The sequence below is a fragment of the Oncorhynchus masou genome, chromosome 9 (assembly GCF_036934945.1).
Source record: "Oncorhynchus masou masou isolate Uvic2021 chromosome 9, UVic_Omas_1.1, whole genome shotgun sequence".
In the NCBI taxonomy this organism is placed as follows: domain Eukaryota; kingdom Metazoa; phylum Chordata; class Actinopteri; order Salmoniformes; family Salmonidae; genus Oncorhynchus; species Oncorhynchus masou.
The window spans coordinates 16,908,279-16,927,260 of record NC_088220.1 but is presented as its reverse complement, the minus strand read 5'-3'; the positions used below and the strand labels follow the sequence as shown (position 1 = coordinate 16,927,260).

At 45.4% G+C, this 18,982-nt stretch overlaps 1 long non-coding RNA gene across 2 annotated transcripts; it reads right to left on the bottom strand.

The window, feature by feature from the left end:
- Positions 1–2,326: 2,326 nt before the first annotated feature.
- On the bottom strand, positions 2,327–17,430 carry LOC135545168 (uncharacterized). Of its 2 annotated transcripts, XR_010456414.1 has the most exons (4): positions 17,159–17,430; positions 8,955–9,141; positions 5,209–5,348; positions 2,327–2,760 (listed from the first exon to the last, which is right to left on the bottom strand). It is a non-coding gene; the product is annotated as an uncharacterized LOC135545168 (long non-coding RNA). The 2 variants fall into 2 exon arrangements; XR_010456415.1 differs by lacking the exon at positions 8,955–9,141.
- Positions 17,431–18,982: the final 1,552 nt, after the last annotated feature.

Below are 18,982 nucleotides of genomic sequence, written 5' to 3'. Positions count from 1 at the left end.
CATTACTGTGAGCATGAGAAAGCTATGGGCTGGAGTAAGAGCATAGCCCCTGTTTGTTTCCTGATGTCCATTTAGAGGGGCTTAGATTTTTAAACCCATACATTCCTAACTACAGTGAGTTTGAATGAGAACACAGACAGAGGTGTCTTGAGCAATGTTAAGTTATCACAGTGTAATCCACTCATATTTATCCAGTCATCAAACTCAAGTCTCTCGAGGTGACTGGAAGGTAGACTGTGGTGTAGCAGAAACAGGAGATCTAACTGCTATGCTAGGATGAGTACCTGAGACTTTGAATTCACTTTCCCAGTCCTTTCATGTTACCCTGTATACCCGTCTGTATGTGCCATCATGGCACTCATTGTCATGCCAACCATGTCTGGCTTGACAATGAGCAAGCAAATTGGCAAGAGCACAAAGAGATCTGGGACCAGGCTACTTTCAAGTAAGCGGTGAATGGAAAAAATGATTTCAGTTGGACTCTGATGTCAGGACTGATGTCTTGCCAGTTACCTTACTGGGTACCCCATTAGTGACCTCTAGAGTAGAGGGTACTATTTGGAATGCAACTCCAACCTAGAGAGAGATGGAAATAAATACAGCTGTGTTCCTCTTATAAAATATTAGCTCAAAAGTATTGTGGAGCTCCAGAATATAAACAGTACCGGCACCCAAAATGAATACCAGCACCTATTACATTCCGAGTTAAGCACTGATGGTACTGTAACAGCCCATAGAGTTATGTGTGTTCTAGAACACACGCCAGGCTTCTAGAATCTAAAGACAGGGCTGTTGAAAGAGGCTACATGTATTATGTCTGTGGTGACAGAAAGCACGTGTAGCTAACTATGTACAGTGCATTCGGAACGTATTCAGACCCCTCTTGACTTTTTCCACATTTTGTTATGTTACATCCTTATTCTAAAATAGATTAAATACATTTTTTCCTCATCAATCGACACACAATACCCCATAATGACAAAGCGAAAACAGGTTACATTTTTACTTAACTATTCAGACACTTTGCTATGAGACTCAAAATTGAGCTCAGGTGCATCCTGTTTCCATTGATTATCCTCGAGATGTTTCTACAACTTGATTGGATTCCACCTGTGGTAAATTCAATTGATTGGACATGATTTGGAAAGGTACACACCTGTCTATATAAGGTCCCAAAGTTGGCAGTGATTGACAGAGTAAAAACCAAGCCATGAGGTCAAAGGAATTGTCTGTAGAGCTCCGAGACAGGATTGTGTCGAGGCACAGATCTGGGGAAGGGTACCAAAAAATGTCTGCAGCATTCTTAAAATGGAAGCTCCAGAGGAAGCTCCAGAGTCCCTCTGCGGAGATGGGAGAACCTTCCAGAATAAAATGTGGAAAAATTAAAGGGGTCTGAATACTTTCCAAATGCAGTGTACATCAAGTTCAAAATGTGAGAGAAATTAAAAATAATTCCACAACTAATAAATCTACTTCTATCAGCTCCAATGCCTGTTAATTTATTTAGCTGTGTTAAAAACATATAGGAGTGGTTTTGAGATATTTAGATCACAACAAAAACAAATGACAACTCAGATTGATCTAAGTAACATTGTAATAAACCTCGGCTCTGAAAGGTGGTTGGAGTATAGTGGATTTGTAATGGAGGAAGGTTTCATTCACACGAAACACTCACATATACAAGTACACACTTGTACATCGAGGGTGGCAGAACCAGAAATACATTTAAGATGTTATAAATGGTTCTGTTAAACAATCTCTTAACTGAATATTGTTTCAAACCAGGGCAGTTTGTTCCAACTGAAAATCTAGAAGCCTAAGGCACAATAATTAACGTGTGCAAAAATATCTATCAAAATGTTCAAATATAAAAACATTTTTCTTTTTAAAGACTAAAACTGCACAATTTAAATAAAGCGTATCAACAAAAGAAAATAACCCTCATAAGTGTCTGGCACTTGCGTAAATTTAAGAACACGGTGTGAGGGTGCGAGTTTTAAACCGTTTCTAAGTGGAAGGAAAGCAAAGGGGAGGAAGAAAGGGAGGGGAAGGGAGGAAGGGGAAGAGAGGGAGCGCTCCCAGTGGATTGCCATACAAGGAGAGGAAACAAGCTCAGGTTAGGTTGAGTCATACACAGGCACACGCTAACATTGAGAAAACATAACGACCCACACATCATCCTACACATGCAGTACGTACTCAGCCTTGTACACACAGTTTTGTACAAACCAACACACCCACTCCCTAAAAATGTACACCAACTGCTTATAAAAGCCGCACACACACTGACACATTCAACAGACTATAAGGCAACTCAAACAAAAAATCATGTTTTTAGTTTTTACAACTTACCACTGACCATGGCCTAACCCATAAGATAAATCATAACCTTGGCGTCAAGCACTATTTCTAATTAACAGCACATCAAGGAAATCTTTATCAGTAGATTTGTTAAGAACAGTACTGTGGTAGGTGCTGAGAAACCAATGACCCGTGGTTAAACAGATTTGTTAAGAACAGTACTTTAATGGGTGCTGAGAAACCAATGAGCTGTGGTTAAACTCAATAAAAGTCCTCTTCTGAAACGTCAGTAGGTGAAAGTTGGTGTCCCTCTTCAGGTCAAGGTGTTTCAGTAGACAGAGATGAAAGGAGTTTTGTTTGATCTCTATGTTCCAGTACCACGGGTCAGTACATCAGGTCAGGAGGTGGTATGCAGTAGGTCCAGTGAAATGGACTCTCTCTGACGGTCTCCCAGTGGATCTGTACAAACACACACACACACAACGAATATTAAGAAGAGCGTAAGGTGGAGAGCCATTGTGGACCCCTACGCTCGCAAGGAGGCCAAGAGGATAAAATCAAGTCCTAAAGACGACACAATCCTTTTGTTCTCCTGAATTGGAACAGAATTTGTATCCACTATCACGTTCAGTAGCTACATAAGTTTACATTATGACTATACAGACTCTGTGATAGACGTGAAATATGTGCCGAACGTAATGATGACGCAGCGGTCATGTGTGTGATGACGCAGAGGTCATGTGTGTGATGACGCAGAGGTCATGTTTGTGATGACGCAGAGGTCATGTTTGTGATGACGCAGAGGTCATGTGTGTGAGGATGCAGGGGTCATGTGTGTGATGACGCAGAGGTCATGTGTGTGATGACGCAGAGGTCATGTGTGTGATGACGCAGGGGTCATGTGTGTGATGACGCAGGGGTCATGTGTGTGATGACGCAGAGGTCATGTGTGTGATGACGCAGGGGTCATGTGTGTGATGACGCAGGGGTCATGTGTGTGATGACGCAGGGGGTCATGTGTGTGACGCAGAGGTCATGTGTGTGATGACGCAGAGGTCATGTGTGTGATGACGCAGAGGTCATGTGTGTGATGACGCAGGGGTGACGCAGAGGTCATGTGTGTGATGACGCAGAGGTCATGTGTGTGATGACGCAGATGGTCATGTGTGTGATGACGCAGAGGTCATGTGTGTGACGCAGAGGTCATGTGTGTGATGACGCGCAGAGGTCATGTGTGTGATGACGCAGAGGTCATGTGTGTGATGACGCAGGGGTCATGTGTGTGATGACGCAGGGGTCATGTGTGTGATGACGCAGAGGTCATGTGTGTGATGACGCAGAGGTCATGTGTGTGATGACGCAGGGGTCATGTGTGTGATGACGCAGGGGTCATGTGTGTGATGACGCATGTGTGTGATGACGCAGGGTCATGTGTGTGATGACGCAGGGGGGTCATGTGTGTGATGACGACGGGGTCATGTGTGTGATGACGCAGAGGTCATGTGTGTGATGACGCAGAGGTCATGTGTGTGATGACGCAGAGGTCATGTGTGATGACGCAGGGTCATGTGGGTCATGTGTGTGATGACGCAGAGGTCATGTGTGTGATGACGCAGGGGTCATGTGTGTGATGACGCAGGGTCATGTGTGTGATGACGCAGAGGTCATGTGTGTGATGACGCATGAGGTCATGTGTGTGATGACGCAGGGGTCATGTGTGTGATGGTCATCATGTGTGTGATGACGCAGAGGTCATGTGTGTGATGACGCAGGGGTCATGTGTGTGATGACGCAGGGTGATCATGTGTGTGATGACGCAGGGGTCATGTGTGTGATGACGCAGGGGTCATGTGTGTGATGACGCAGATGACGCAGGGGTCATGTGTGTGATGACGCAGGGTCATGTGTGTGATGACGCAGAGGTCATGTGTGTGATGACGCAGGGGTCATGTGTGTGATGACGGTCAGAGGTCATGTGTGTGATGACGCAGAGGTCATGTGTGTGATGACGCAGAGGGTCATGTGTGTGATGACGCAGAGGTCATGTGTGTGATGACGCAGGGGTCATGTGTGTGATGACGCAGAGGTCATGTTCGTGATGACGCAGGGAGGTCATGTGTGTGATGACGCAGGGGTCATGTGTGTGATGACGCAGAGGTCATGTGTGTGATGACGCAGGGGTCATGTGTGTGATGACGCAGAGGTCATGTGTGTGATGACGCAGGGGTCATGTGTATGATGACGCAGGGGTCATGTGTGTGATGATGCATTAGAAGACATCCTAAATGCCTCCCTGTCTTCAGATGTCAACTAAACAGCTTGGTCTAACTTGCACTGGATATGTTAAAAATGTCAGTTTCCATTTAACCCATCTAAGCAGTAGGCTACAGTTCAATTGACATGCCATCGGCCTATTTGAAGTCCCGTCTTGTGACTGTCAAATTTGTATAGCGCCTCACAATCATCACACCTAAAATAACTGCCACCATTTTCTTTTACCACTTCTCCAAATATTTTCCCAAAATTACTTTTCTTTATCTTCAACTCTCCTTTCGCAGCTTTTGTCATATTGAATTGAACTTCGACAATGTCTGTTTTGCCTCCGTGAATTGACATCAACTTTTTCTGCCCGTTCCTAAAAGTATTATTTGGCGATTGGCTGTGTAGGCTATTTGACGCTCGTACAGTTAAGCCCGAAGCTTAAGCTTATGTGTAATACCAGATAGTCTAAACATAATGAAAGAAAAACCTCAATGTAGCCTTTATAAATGGCCTTTTTTGAAAGGTATTGCTTCCCTTTATTCAACCCGCCCGACACCCACCCGCCCTTCAGCTACACAAACCCGTTATGAGTCAACCCGCGCATCACTAGTGTAGTGTTATGTTCTAAGGGGATAAATTCTTCACCTGTTGGGGGTTTATCAGGGTCCTCCTGCCCCCCTCCCTCTGGCCAGGGTCTCTCCGAGGGAGGGGCATAACATCAGTACCCAGGAGCCCCCTCCTCACGATGTACGGACAGGCTGTACCACTGGAGATGTCAGCAAAACCTGAAGATGGGTGGGGGGGAAGAAGCTATTTAAATATGTATTACTGTCCATACAGAGCCTACAGAAAGTATTCACACCCCTCGACTTTTTCCACATTTTGTTGAGTTACAGTCTGAATTTAAAATAGATTGAGATGTGTTACTGGCCTACGCAAAATATCCCATAATGTCAAAGCGGAATTATGTTTAGACATGTTTACTAATTAATGAAAAATGAAAAGCTGACATGTCTTGAGTCAATAAGAATTCAACCCCTTTGCTATGGAAAGCTTAAATAAGTTTAGGAGTAAATATTTGCTTAACAAGTCACATAATAAGTTGTATGGACAATAACAGTTTTTAACATTATTTTTTTAATGTACCCAGACATACAATTATCTGTAAGGTCCCTCAGTCGAGCAGTGAATTTCAAACACAGATTCAACTACAAAGACCAGGGAGGTTTACCAATGCCTTGCAAAGAAGGGCACCTATTGGTAGTAGGGTAAAAATAAAAAGCAGACATTGAGCATCCCTTTGAGCATGGTGAAGTTATTAATTACACTTTTGATGGCGTATCAATACACTTTTTTACACTTTCGATGGTGTATCACCCAGTCACTACAAAGGGACCTTCCTAACTCAGTTTCCGAGAGGAAGGAAACCGCTCAGAGATATCACCATGAGGCCAATGGTGACTTTAAAACAGTTAGAGTGTAATGGCTGTGATGGGAGAAAACTGAAGATGGATCAACAACATTGTAGTTACTCCACAATACTAACCTACAGTTGAAGTCGGAAGTTTACATACACCTTAGCCAGTTGGGCAAAAAGGTGTATCGTCAGCCAACAATTGTGCAAGTTCTCCCACTTAAAAAGATGAGAGAGGCCTGTAATTTTCATCATAGGTACACTTCAACTATGGACAGACAAAATGAGAAAAAAAAATCCAGAAAATCACATTGTTGGATTTTTTATTAATTTATTTGCAAATTATGGTGGATAATAAGTATTTGGTCAAGAACAAAAGTTTATCTCAATACTTTGTTATATACCCTTTGTTGGCAATGACAGAGGTCAAACGTTTTCTGTAAGTCTTCACAAGGTTTTCACACACTGTTGCTGGTATTTTGGCCCATTCCTCCATGCAGATCTCCTCTAGAGCAGTAATGTTTTGGGGCTGTTGCTGGGCAACACGGACTTTCAACACCCTCTAAAGATTTTCTATGGGGTTGAGATCTGAAGACTGGCTAGGCAACTCCAGGACCTTGAAATGCTTCTTACGAAGCCACTCCTTCGTTGCCCGGGTGGTGTGTTTGGGATCATTGTCATGCTGAAAGACCCAGCCACGTTTCACCTTGCTGATGGAAGGAGGTTTTCACTCAAAATCTCACGATACATGGCCCCATTCATTCTTTCCTTTACATGGATGCGTCGTCCTGGTCCCTTTGCAGAAAAACAGCCCCAAAGCATGATGTTTCCACCCCCATGCTTCACAGTATGGTGTTTTTTGGATGCAACTCAGCATTCTTTGTCCTCCAAACACGACGAGTTGAGTTTTTACCAAAAAGTTCTATTTTTGTTTAATCTGACCATATGACATTCTCCCAATCTTCTTCTCTAGCAAACTTCAGACAGGCCTGGACATGTACTGGCTTAAGCAGGGGGACACATCTGGCACCGCAGGATTTGAGTCCCTGGCGGCGTAGTGTGTTACTGATGGTAGGCTTTGTTACTTTGGTCCCAGCTCTCTGCAGGTCATTCACTAGGTCCCCACGTGTGGTTCTGGGATTTTTGCTCACCGTTCTTGTGATCATTTTGACCCCACGGGGTGAGATCTTGCGTGGAGTCCCAGATCGAGGGAGATTATCAGTGGTCTTGTATGTCTTCCATTTCCTAATAATTGCTCCCACAGTTGATTTCTTCAAACCAAGCTGCTTACCTATTTCAGATTCAGTCTTCCCAGCCTGGTGCAGGTCTACAATTTTGTTTCTGGTGTCCTTTTTTGCCCCACTGTATATTTAAACTCAGTTTCACAATTCCTGACATTAATCCTTGTAAGATGTCCCTGTCTTTGGTCAGTTAGAATCACCACTTTATTTTAAGAATGTGAAATGTCAGAATAATAGTAGAGACAATTATTTATTTCAGCTTTTATTTATTTCATCACATTCCCAGTGGGTCAGAAGTTTACATACACTCAATTAGTATTTGGTAGCATTGTCTTAAAATTGTTTTACTTGGGTCAAATGTTTTGGGTAGCCTTCAACAAGCTTCCAACAATATGTTGGGTAAATTTTGGCCCTTTCCTCCTGACAGAGCTGGTGTAACGGAGTCAGGTTTGTAGGCCTCCTTGCTCGCACACGCTTTTTCAGTTCTGCCAACAAATTTTCTATGGGATTGAGGTCAGGGCTTTGTGATGGCCACTCCAGTACCTTGACTTTGTTGTCCTTAAGCCATTTTGACAACTTTGAAAGTATGCTTGAGGTCATTGTCCATATGGAAGACCCATTTGCGACCAAGCTTTAACTTCCTGACTAATGTCTTGAGATGTTGCTTCAATATATCCACATAATTTTACTTCCTCATGATTCCATCTATTTTGTGAAGTGCACCAGTCCCTCCTGCAGCAAAGCACCCCCACTACATGATGCTGCCACCTGTGCTTCACGTTTGGGATGGTGTTCTTCGGCTTGCAAGCCTTCACCTTTTCCCTCCAAACATAATGATGGTCATTACAGCCAAACAGTTCTATTTTTGTTTCATCAGACCAGAGGACATTTCTCCAAAAAGTACGATCTTTGTCCCCATGTGCAGTTGCAAACCATAGTCTGGCTTTTTTTATGGCAGTTTTGGAGCAGTGGCTTCCTCCTTCCTGAGCGGCCTTTCAGGTTATGTCGATATAGGACTCGTTTTACTGTGGATATAGATCCTTTGTACCTGTTTCCTCCAGCATCTTCACAAGGTCCTTTGCTTCTGTTCTGGGATTGATTTGCACTTTTCGCACCAAAGTATGTTCATCTCTCGGAGACAGAACGCGTCTCCTTCCTGAGCGGTATGACGGCTGCATGGTCCCATGGTGTTTATACTTGCATACTATTGTTTGTGCAGATGAATGTGGTACCTTGAGGCATTTGATAACTGCTCCCATGGATGAACTAGACTTGTGGATTTCTACTATCTTTTTTCTGAGGTCAGAAGCCTCTAAAGCCATGACATTTTCTGGAATGAAAACTATGATTAAATACAGAACAATACATTTTCAAACATTTCTAAAATCATGTTTCCACTGTTATTATGGGGTATCGTGTGTCGATGGGTGTGATAAAGTATTTTTGAAATACTTTTTGAACTCAGGCTGCAAGAACAAAATGTGGAGTAAGTCAAAAGGTATGAATACTTTCTGAAGGCACTGTACAGTGGGGAGGTGGTATGTTTAATAGTGGTGGTAGGTGGAAGACCTAGGTTGTTACCATCCCGCAGGTTAAGCTCAGATCTGTTATGTCTGTTTTGGTGTCTGTAGGGTCTGATGGAGATTTGGTTTGGTTAGAGAGGTTGATGCTTTGAGCGTCTATCATTGCAAGTTTGGGAGTTATTCAAAAGGGGTATTAGATCGGTGGTCACTCACCAGCATTTCGACCAGAAATTAGAATTCCCTGAATTGGATCCTTTGTTTGAACTTCCCGGGGCAATTCCATTCATCCCGTGGCTGCTCTATGTCACCGTCCCCGTGGAAGAGGAACAAGGAGTGGGCTGTTAGACTCCAGAGGTGTGCATGCCATCCACCGCTTCCAAGAACTTGCAAACTTTGAGCCCTGGACAATAAAGTAGACAAGCTCAGGGCAGGATCTCCTTCCAAAAAGACATAGGGGCTGTGTAACATACTCTGTTTTACGGGATCATGGTTCTCCGGATATACTGTCGCCGTCCACTCAGCCAGCAGGGTTCTCTGTCCATGGCTTGGACAGGTAGAAGGTGTATGTTTCATGATTAACTACTCATGGTGTGACTGTGGTAATGTACAGGAACTCAAGTCCTTTTGTTCTCCTGATTTGGAATACCTCATCAAATATTGACAGGATTACCTCCCGAGATCATTTTCTTCGGTCATTGTCATGGCTGTGTTCACCCCAAGCCAACATCGCAATGGCTTTCAAGGAACTACACTGGACTTGGTGCAAACTGGAAACCGCATATCCTGAGGACACATTTATTGTAGCTCGGGACTTCACTAAAGAAAATCTTAGGAAAACTCAACTGAAGTTTTATCAACACATCTCCTGTGGTACTCGCTCATTGAGCACTCCTGACCATTGCTACTCCCCCTTCTGGGACAGCTACAAGGCCCTCCCCTGCCCTCCCTTCGGCAAATCAGATCACGTCTCTATTTTGTTCCTCCCCCATAAGCAGAAATGTCAATCAGGACACACCCGTGGTAAGGACTGTTCAACGTTGGTCTGACCAATCGGAATCTATGCTTCAAGATTGTTTTGATCAATCACACACACTCTGAAATGTTCCGGGCTGCCTCTGAGAATAGTATTGACATATACACTGGCCATGTCCGAATACACATACTAGTGTACTACATACATAAACACATTTTGCCTGTACCATACAGCTGTACCAAAACGAATGGTGGAAGTTAACGCAATCGCGCATTAGATGAATACTATTTTTGAAACTTCACATACTATAAAACTTTGTTTTTCACATACTGTTTAGTACGCTAGAATGGGTATTCGGCCAATGACTCTGTGACTGAGTTAATCAGTGCATAGACGATGTTGTTCCCACTGACTATTAGAACCAAAAACCATCTATAGATTGTCGGCATTCACTGACGCCTTGCTCTCGGACAAGCTAAACAACTTCACCCACTGAGGAAAACACAGAGCTGCCGACGTGGGCCACCTCCACACAAAGACCATGAGCTCTCGTTCTCCATGGCCGACCTGAGTAAGAAATGTAAGGTAAGCATGTTATCCCTCGCAGGGCTGCTGGCCCAGACGGCATCCCAAGCCGCATCCTCAGAGCATGTGCAGACCAGCTGGATGACACAGCCTACAAGGAGGTGGTCAGGCCCCTGGCTACTGTAAGTCGCTCTGGATAAGAACATCTGCTAAATTACAAATTTCTACAAATAAATAAAACTGAAATGGTCAATCCACACAGACAGTGTAATGGAGGAGGCGCAACAGCATCTCTTCAACCTCAAAAGGCTTGGCCCCTAAGGCCCTCACCTTCTACAGATGCACCATTGAGAGCATCCTGTCGGGCTGTACCACCGCCTGGTACAGCATTTGCACCGTCCGCAACCACAGGGCTCTACAGAGGGCGGTGCGGTCAGTCCAACGCAGCACCGAGGGGAGGGAACACTGCCTGTCCTCCAAGACATCTACAGCATCTGGTGTCACAGAAAGGCCATGACAATCATCAAGGATTTCAACCACCCGAGCCACAGCCTCTTCACCCCACTTCCATCTAGAAGGCGGAGACATAACAGGTGCATCAAAACTGCAACTGAAAGACTGAAAAACAGCTTCCATCTCTAGGCCGTCAGACTGTTAAATAGTCAACACTAGCCGGCCTCCACCAAGTACCCTGCACCGAACTTAGTCATAGTTACTAGCCGGCTAACACCCGGTACTCTACCCTGCAACTTAGAGACTGCTGCCCTATGTAAATAGTAATTGAACACCGGTCACTTAATTATATTTACGTACAGTTTTACCCTCTTCATATGTATATACTGTATTCTAGTCAAAGCTCATCATATACTGTCCATACACACCATAATATACAGTGCATTCGGAAAGCATTTAGACCCCTTGACTTTTTCCACATTTTGATAAGTTACAGCCTTATTCTAAAATGGATTAAATGAATCTACACACAATACCCCATAATGACAAAACAAAAACAGTTTGACATTTTGGCAAATTGATAACATTTGATCACATTTGAAATACAGTACCAGTGAAAAGTTTGGACACACCTACTCATTCAAGGGTTTTTCTTTCTATTTTAGATTCTTCAAAGTAGCCACCTTTTGCCTTGACATTTTTGCACACTCTTGGAATTCTTACAACCAGCTTCACCTGGAATGCTTTTCCAACAGTCTTGAAGGAGTTCCCATATATACTTAGCACTTGTTGGCTGCTTTTCCTTCACTCTGCGGTCCAACTCATCCAAAACCATCTCAATTGGGTTGAGGTCAGGTGATTGCGGAGGCCAGGTCATCTGATGCAGCCCTCCATCACTCTCCTTCTTGGTCAAATAGGCCTTACACAGCCTGGAGGTGTCCTCGGTCATTGTCCTGTTGAAAAACAAATGATAGTCCCACTAAGCGCAAACTAGATGGGATGGCATATCGCTGCATAATGCTGTGGTAGTGTGCCTTGAATTCTAAATAAATCGCTGACAGTGTCACCAGCAAAGCACCCCCACGCCATTACACCTCCTCCATGCTTCACGGTGGGAACCACACATGCAGAGATCATCCATTCCCCTACTCTGCGTCTCACAAAGACACAAAAATCGCAAGTTTGGACTCATCAGAACAAAGGACAGATTTCTATCGGTCTAATGTCCATTGCTCGTGTTTCTTGGCCCAAGAAAGTCTCTTCTTCTTATTGGTGTCCTTTAGTAGTGGTTTCTTTGCAGGAATTTGACCATGAAGACCTGGTTCATGCAGTCTCCTCTGAACAGTTGATGTTGAAATGTGTCTGTTACTTGAACTTTGTGAAGCTTTTATTTGAGCTGCAATCTGAGGTGCAGTTAACTAATGAACTTGTCCTCTGCAGCAGAGGTAACTCGGTCTTCCTGTCCTGTGGCGGTTCTCATGAGAGCCAGTTTCATCATAGTGCTTGATGGTTTTTGCGACTGCACTTGAAGAAACGTTCAAAGTTCCTGAAAATTTTCAGACTGACTGACCTTCATATCTTAAAGTAATGATGGACTGTCGTTTCTCTTTGCTTATTTGAGCTGTTCTTGCCATAATATGGACTTGGTCTTTTACCAATTGGGGCTATCTTCTGTGTACCACCCCTACCTTGTCACAACACAACTGATGATTGGCTCAAATCCAAAAGTAAACAAAATCCACAAATGTACTTTTAACAAGGGACACCTGTTCATTGAAATGCATTCCAGGTGACTACCTTATGTAGTGTGCAAATTTGTCATCATGGCAAAGGGTGGCTACTTTTAAGAATCTCAAATGTAATAATATATTTTGATTTGTTTAACAGTTTTTTGGTTACTACATGATTCCAAATGTGATATTTCATAGTTTTGATGTCTTCACTACTATTCTACAATGTAGAAAATATAAAAATAATGAGTAGGCGTGTCCACACTTTTGACTGGTACTGTAAGTATTCAGACCCTTTACTCAGTACTTTGTTGAAGACTCCATGACTATTTCCACATTTTGTTACATTACAGCCTTATTCTAAAATGGATACAATAAAAAAAATCCTGAACTATCTACAGACAATAGCCCATAATGATAAAGCAAAAACAGATTTAGACATTTTTGCAAATGTATTAAAAATGAAAACAGAAATAGTTTATTTACACAAGTATTCAGACTCTTTGCTACGAGACTCAAAATTGATCTCAGGTGCATCCTGTTTTCATTGATCATCCTTGAGATGTTTCTACAACTTGATTGGAGTCAGCCTGTGGTAAATTCAATTGATTGGACATGACTTGGAAAGGTACACACCTGTCTATATAAGGTCCCACAGTTGACAGTGCATGTCAGAGCAAAAACCAAGCCATGAGGGCAAAGGAATTGTCCGTAGAGCTACGAGACAGGATGGTGTCGAGGCAGATCTGGGGAAGGGTACCAAAAAATGTCTGCAGCATTGAAGATCCACAATGGCCTCCACCACCTCCACCAGGGCGGCAGGGTAGCCTAGTGGTTAGAGCGTTGGACTAGTAACTGGAAGGTTGCAAGTTCAAATCCCGAGCTGAAAAGGTACAAATCTGTCGTTCTGCCGCTGAACAAGGCAGTTAACCCACTGTTCCTAGGCTGTCATTGAAAATAAGAATTTTTCTTAACTGACTTGCCTAGTTAAATAAAGGTAAAATAAATAAAAAAATAAATAAAATTCCTAAATGGAAGAAGCTGGAGACCATCAAGACTGGCCGCCCAGACAAACTGAGCAATCAGGAGAGAAGGGCCTTGATCAGGTCTGGAGGAAACCTGGCACCATACCTATGGTGAAGCATGGTGGTGGCAGCTTAATGCTGTGGGGATGTTTTTCAGCGGCAGGGAAGGGGAGACTAGTCAGGATCGAGGCAAAAATTTATGAGATTCTTGATGAAAACCAGCTCGAAAGCGCTCAGGTCCTCAGACTGGGGCGAAGGTTCACCTTCCAACCTTCATACCCAAGAAGACTCGAGGCTGTAATCACTGCCAAAGGTGCTTCAACAAAGTACTGCGTTAAGGGTCTGCATACTTATGTAAATGTAATATTTCCGTTTGTAATTTTTTATACATATGTGAAAATAAAAAATAAAATAAAACGTTATTTTGTCACTATGGGGTATTGTGTGTAGATTGATGAGGGGAATTTTTCAAATCCATTTTTAGAATAAGGCTGTAACGTAACAAAATGTGGAAAAAGTCAAGGGGTCTGAACACTTTCCGAAGGCACTGTATATATACTCCGAACTGATATTCCAGAATTTCTTTCTTTTAATTTCTTTGGATTTGTATGTATTGCTTTGTCATGTTAGGTATTACTGCACTGTTGGATCTAGAAACATAAGCATGCAGGATTTCACAGTAGCATAACATCTGTAAAATACACTGCTCAAAAAAATAAAGGGAACACTTAAACAACACAATGTAACTCCAAGTCATTCACACTTCTGTGAAATCAAACTGTCCACTTAGGAAGCAACAGTGATTGACAATACATTTCACATGCTGTTGTGCAAATGGAATAGACAACAGGTAGAAATTATAGGCAATTAGCAAGACACCCTCAATAAAGGAGTGGTTCTGCAGGTGGTGACCACAGACCACTTCTCAGTTCCCATGCTTCCTGGCTGATGTTTTGGTCACTTTTGAATGCTTTCACTCTAGTGGTAGCATGAGACGGAGTCTACAACCCACACAAGTGGCTCAGGTAGCGCAGCTCATCCAGGATGGCACATCAATGCGAGCTGTGGCAAGAAGGTTTGCTGTGTCTGTCAGCGTAGTGTCCAGAGCATGGAGGCGCTACCAGGAGACAGGCCAGTACATCAGAGACGTGGAGGAGGCCGTAGGAGTGCAACAACCCAGCAGCAGGACCGCTACCTCCGACTTTGTGCAAGGAGGAGCAGGGGGAGCACTGCCAGAGTCCTGCAAAATGACCTCCAGCAGGCCACAAATGTGCATGTGTCTGCTCAAACGTTCAGAAACAGACTCCATGAGGGTGGTATGAGGGCCCGACGTCCACAGGTGGGGGTTGTGCTTACAGCCCAACACCGTGCAGGACATTTGGCATTTGCCAGAGAACACCAAGACTGGCAAATTCGCCACTGGCGCCCTGTTCTCTTCACAGATGAAAGCAGGTTCACACTGAGCACATGTGACAGACGTGACAGAGTCTGGAGACACCGTGGAGAGCTGGCTGCAACATCCTCCAGCATGACCGGTTTGGCGGTGGGTCAGTCATGGTGTGGGGTGGCATTTCTTTGGGGTGGCATTTCTTTGGGGTGGCATTTCTTTGGGGGGCCGCACAGCCCTCCATGTGCTCGCCAGAAGTAGCCTGACTGCCATTAGGTACCGAGATGAGATCCTCAGACCCCTTGTGAGACCATATGCTGGTGCAGTTGGCCCTGGGTTCCTCCTAATGCAAGACAATGCAAGACCTCATGTGGCTGGAGTGTGTCAGCAGTTCCTGCAAGAGGAAGGCATTGATGCTATGGACTGGCCCGCCCGTTCCCCAGACCTGAATCCAATTGAGCACATCTGGGACATCATGTCTCGCTCCATCCACCAACGCCACGTTGCACCACAGACTGTCCAGGAGTTGGCGGATGCTTTAGTCCAGGTCTGGGAGGAGATACCTCAGGAGACCATCCACCACCTCATCAGGAGCATGCCCAGGCATCGTGGGGAGGTCATACAGGCACGTGGAGGCCACACACACTACTGAGCCTCATTTTGACTTGTTTTAAGGACATTACATCAAAGTTGGATCAGCCTGTAGTGTGTTTTTCCACTTTTATTTTGAGTGTGACTCCAAATCCAGACCTCCATGGGTTGATAAATTTGATTTCCATTGATAATGTTTGTGTGATTTTGTTGTCAGCACATTCAACTATGTAAAGAAAAAAGTATTTAATAAGAATATTTCATTCATTCAGATCTAGGATGTGTTATTTTAGTGTTCCCTTTATTTTTTTGAGCAGTGTATATGTAAACGATCAAAACGTTTTTATTTGAATGATGAAATGATTGTAACAGTATTTTAGGATCATAAAATACATTGGCTTTACCTCTGTCCAACAGTAACAACCCCCATTATTTTATATAACCTTTATTTAACCAGGAAGGGCTCATTGAGATTAAAATCTCTTTTTCAAGAGCGCCTTGGCCAAGATAGGCAGCACCAAGTCAATACAAAAAAAATACAGACAGACAACATGAAAAACTACAAGTAATCTAGTAAAAACCATTGAATTCACAAGAACAGCAATTAAAAACATTGACAGGTCAGGCAATCAGCCTCAAAATCCTTCATCAGTGATTTAAAAACACAAATCGGGACAAGTTCTTCCAGTTTAAAAGTATTTTGTAAGGTGTTCCAAGATGATGGCGCAGAGTACATAAATGCCCTTTTACCAAATTCAGTTGGGACATTTGGAACAGTTAGCAGGATAAAGTCCAGTGAACGAAGAGAGTGCCCACCACATTTTACATTAGGCATTCAGTACTTAGTCAGTTGTCCAACAATGTTGGAAATGTGTGCATTTAACCCTCTGAATCAGACCGATGCGGGGGGCTGCCTTTAATCGACATCAATGTCTTCGAGGCCCAGTGAAAAGTGGGTTAACTGTCCTTGCTCAGAAAGACAGATTTTTACCTTGTCAGCTCAGGGATTCGATCCAGAAACCTTCCGGTTACTGGCCCAACCCCTAACCACTAGGCCACCTGCCTCGTGCACCTTTGGCAGCAATTACAGCCAAGTCTTCTTGGGTCCCGACGCTGAGGAAGAGTCTTGGTGGTTCCAAACATCTTCCATTTAAGAATGATGGAGGTGACCTTCAATGCTGCAGAAAATGATTGGTCCCTTCCTGATCTGTGCCTCGACACAATCCTGTCTCTACGGACAATCCTTCGACCTCATGGCTGGGTTTCTGCTTGACATGCACTATCATCTGTGGGACCTTATACAAACAGTGTGTGCTTTTCCAAATCATGTCCAATCAATTGAGTTTACCCAGGTGGACTCCAATCAAGTTGTAGAAACATATTAAGGATTCGGGGCCGGCCTCAATGGAAACAGGATGTACTTGTACTCAATTTCGAGTCTCATAAAGGGTCTGAATAGTTATGTAAATAAGACATCGGTTTTACATTTTTAATACAGTTGCAAAAATGTATAAAAACCTGTTGACTTTGTTATTATGGGGTATTGTGTGTAGATTAATGAGGACTTTTTTATTTAATCAATTTTAGAATAAGGCTGTAACGTAACAAAATGTGGAAAAAGTCAAGGGGTCTGAATACTTTCCAAATGCACTGTTTATATTTTATATATAAGCAGTATATGAAAAGCATTATTGTCACCACATGTTTCCTACAAGTGCTAAGTGCACCATTACCTTGAGGCCAGGGTCCTCCTATAGGGTCTATTGGAGGTGCAGGAGAGAAGCAGCTCATCCTCCCTGATCACAGTCAGTGTTGTGTCCCGGCCTGAGAGGAGCAGTGTTGTGTCCCGACCTGAGGGGAGGAGTGTTGTGTCCCGACCTGAGGGGAGCAGTGTTGTGTCCCGGCCTGAGGGGAGCAGTGTTGTGTCCAGGCCTGAGGGGAGCAGTGTTGTGTCCAGGCCTGAGGGGAGCAGTGGTGTGTCCAGGCCTGAGGGGAGCAGTGTTGTGTCCAGAGCATGAGAGGAGCAGTGTTGTGTCCAGGGCTGAGGGGAGCAGTGTTGTGTCCAGGCCTGAGGGGGTGTCTGTGTCCCGGCCTGAGGGGAGCAGTGTTGTGTCCCGGCCTGAGGGGAGCAGTGTTGTGTCCCGGCCTGAGGGGAGCAGTGTTGTGTCCCGGCCTGAGGGGAGCAGTGTTGTGTCCCGGCCTGAGGGGAGCAGTGTTGTGTCCCGGCCTGAGGGTAACAGTGTTGTGTCCAGGCCTGATTTAGCAGTGTAGTGTCCAGGCCTGAGGGGAGCAGTGTTGTGTCCCGGCCTGATATGGGGAGCAGTGTTGTGTCCCGGCCTGAGGGGAGCAGTGTTGTGTCCCGGCCTGAGGGGAGCAGTGTTGTGTCCCGGCCTGAGGGTAGCAGTGTTGTGTCCAGGCCTGAGGGGAGCAGTGTTGTGTCCCGGCCTGAGGGTAGCAGTGTTGTGTCCAGGCCTGAGGGGAGCAGTGTTGTGTCCAGGCCTGAGGGGAGCAGTGTTGTCCCAGGCCTGAGGGGAGCAGTGTTGTGTCCCGGCCTGAGGGGAGCCCTAGCTCCTGTCCCGGCCTGAGGGAAGCAGTGTTGTGTCCCGGCCTGAGGGGAGCGGTGTTGTGTCCCGGCCTGAGGGAAGCAGTGTGTGTCCCGGCCTGAGGGGAGCGGTGTTGTGTCCAGGCCTGAGGGGAGCAGTGTTGTGTCCCCGCCTGAGGGAGCAGTGCTGTGTCCTTTCAGCCTGGCCTTCAGGGGAGCGGTGTTGTGTCCCGGACAAAGGGGTCTGTGCAACATGTTGTGTCCCGGCCTGAGGGAAGCAGTGTCTGAGGGGAGCAGTGTTGTGTCCAGGCCTGAGGGGAGCAGTGTTGTGTCCAGGCCTGAGGGGAGCAGTGTTGTGTCCAGGCCTGAGGAGCAGTGTCTGAGGGGAGCAGTGTTGTGTCCAGGCCTGAGGGGAGCAGTGTTGTGTCCAGGCCTGAGGGGAGTAGTGTTGTGTCCCGGCCTGAGGGAGCAGTGTTGTGTCCAGGCCTGAGGGGAGCAGTGTTGTGTCCAGGCCTGAGGGGAGCAGTGTTGTGTCCCGGCCTGAGGGAGCAGTGTTGTGTCCAGGCCTGAGGGGAGCAGGATGTGTCCAGGCCTGAGGGGACAGTGTAAAGTGTCCCCGCCTGAGGGGAGCAGTGTTTGTCCCGGCCTGAGGGGAGCGGTGTTGTGTCCCGGCCTGAGGGGAGCCTCATTTGTCCCGGCCTGAGGAAGCAGTGCTCTGAGGGGAGCAGTGTTGTGTCCAGGCCTGAGGGGAGCAGTGTTGTGTCCAGGCCTGAGGGGGCAGTGTTGTGTCCAGGCCTGAGGGGGGCAGTGTCTGAGGGGAGTTAGTGTTGTGTCCAGGCCTGAGGGGAGCAGTGTTGTGTCCAGGCCTGAGGGGAGCAGTGTTGTGTCCCGGCCTGAGGGAGCAGTGTTGTGTCCAGGCCTGAGGGGAGCAGTGTTGTGTCCAGGCCTGAGGGGAGCAGTGTTGTGTCCCGGCCTGAGGGAGCAGTGTTGTGTCCAGGCTTGAGGGGAGCAGTGT